The sequence below is a fragment of the Hippocampus zosterae genome, chromosome 5 (genome assembly GCF_025434085.1).
Source record: "Hippocampus zosterae strain Florida chromosome 5, ASM2543408v3, whole genome shotgun sequence".
NCBI lineage: Eukaryota > Metazoa > Chordata > Actinopteri > Syngnathiformes > Syngnathidae > Hippocampus > Hippocampus zosterae.
Window position 1 is genome coordinate 6,809,454 of NC_067455.1, and position 2,177 is coordinate 6,811,630.

Genomic DNA, 2,177 nt, shown 5'->3' on the forward strand with positions numbered 1-2,177 from the left:
GATCAAAAAAATCCTGAAAAATGACTAACATGCTTGCAGGCGTAGAGCTGATTGATTATAACAAACACAAAAATCACCGTTGGAGAAAAAAATGCGTGTTGTCGTTGTCATAGGTGACGCAGTTTAAATCTTAACCACTAGGGGGCGACACACTCTGTTACACAGCCTGTGTTCTGGACGGGGATTTTCCTTCATCCTTCACTCAGCATCACATTGTCCCTCAATTTCTTTTCTTCCTCTTCGTTTATTGAGTCCGACCTTGTCACTGTATTCGGAACACCGAGCTAACATCCAAAAACGGAAAGACGACGAATAAACAAGGAGAAATGGAAGTTTTGTATTCCAGCAGAATGGAAAGGGAGAAAGATGGTGAGAAAAGGAGGAAGTGGAGAGAATGAAGGTGGGGAAAAAGGAGAGAGGCGGGAAAGAGAAATGGAAGAGCGACGCTGTGAGCATCTGTTTCCTGTCTGCTCAGCAGCTGCGCCGGAGAACAAACGACAAAAGAAGAACAAGAAGGAGAATAAGAAGAAGAGGAGGAAGTACCGGTGGGCCTGAGAACCGGCTCTCTCTCTCACACACACACACACACACACGCACACGTACACTCGGGAAATCGTGAGGAAGCATGGCAGTGGGCGCGTTAGCGTGCATGTGCACGCGTGCCTGTGAACGCCATCAGAAGTACTGACCTCCATTTACAGATTAAATTCGAATATCTGTTCAATGTAATTATTCTCTTCATTCTGTAGTGTGCCTCTTGTCTGCACTGCTTGAAGTACATATAAGTGAATGTTAGATTTTTTTGGGGGGGGGGTTGTTTTTATCCAATCACATTTCAGCCTCTCTTTGTTGCCATGTCAACTTTATCCGCCTTCAGAATCAGCAGTGCAGGCCCAATGGAATTTAGTCTTGGCTATTTGAATGTTTCTTTTTTGGCCCTCATGTCCTGATGTCAGCATTTTCTGATTGGTCAGTCTGAGCGAAAACTGCTTGACGAGCAAAACACATTGGTAGCAATTTGCACACATGAATGTATTTACTAATTTGCATCTTTGGTGACTATGATGTATCTAAGGATTTTTAAAAAAACATACAGTATTTTTGTCATTTTATTAGATAAACTTTGATTGTGAACGTCATGATTGCACCCAAAAAGATTTCGAGGGCAGCCATGTTTTAAACACACATGGTTCGATTCTCTTAGTTTAACTTTTCAGTATACTTCAACTTTAGTTTGATGTTTAGTTTGACAATGAACTTCAACTGACACTGGCGTTAAACATTTGGAAGCCTCTTTTTGTTCCCTTCCCCCACCCCGTATTGTTACGTATTTGCCAAACTGCTGCTTATTGTGAAGTGAGTTGAGATCATGGCACCCGTACAAGTGCTTGTACGTCAAGTATGTACTCGCAAGTCAAAGCAAAAAAATCCTGTCATCGTAAACACTTATGGTGCTTCACTCATATCTCAATGCACCGTAGCATAATTTGATCAAGATTTCATGAAGACTCAGTAAAAGTGTGTGGAAACAGACAGACAGCCCCACCATCTGTATTTCCGTGTGTGTGTGTGTGTGTGTGTGTGTCAGGGCTCTGAGAATAACTCTGGAACAGGAAGTCTAAATCCAGCCCAGACCAGGAAGAAAAGTGTGTGAGAGGAACAAACAAATCAGGAAATCCTCCGTCCAACCCCCCTTTACATATCACACAGTTTCTCACACACACACACACACACAAATACACACGGCCGAGCGCTCACACACTCCCAAGAACCCTAAAACAGACAAACAATACACAAACATATTAACAAATGTACATCACACACACAGATTTGAAAAAAAGAAAACGCGCACAAACACAAAAAGCACACACTGGAAGAACAAACACCCAAAAAACAAACACATCAACCCCACACAGAGATTTACGCAACAGAGGCACACAAACACACACACACACACACACACACACACAGACACACACACACACACACAACACACACACACACACACACAATCAAAACAGACAATCAAACAAAATGAAAACAGAAAAACACATAGCCGGCAACAGACAACGCAGACACACAAACAGCTACACAAACACACACACACACACACGCATGTGCACACTTTTGTTCAAAGCAGTCACATGCTGTGTGCGTTGCTATCGGACATGTGTTGC

The 2,177-nt window shown here is 42.7% G+C and overlaps 1 long non-coding RNA gene across 1 annotated transcript; it reads left to right on the forward strand.

The window, feature by feature from the left end:
• The first annotated feature begins 292 nt into the window (after nucleotides 1–292).
• On the forward strand, nucleotides 293–1,863 carry LOC127601349 (uncharacterized). Its single transcript, XR_007962537.1, has 2 exons — nucleotides 293–400; nucleotides 476–1,863. It is a non-coding gene; the product is annotated as an uncharacterized LOC127601349 (long non-coding RNA).
• Nucleotides 1,864–2,177: the final 314 nt, after the last annotated feature.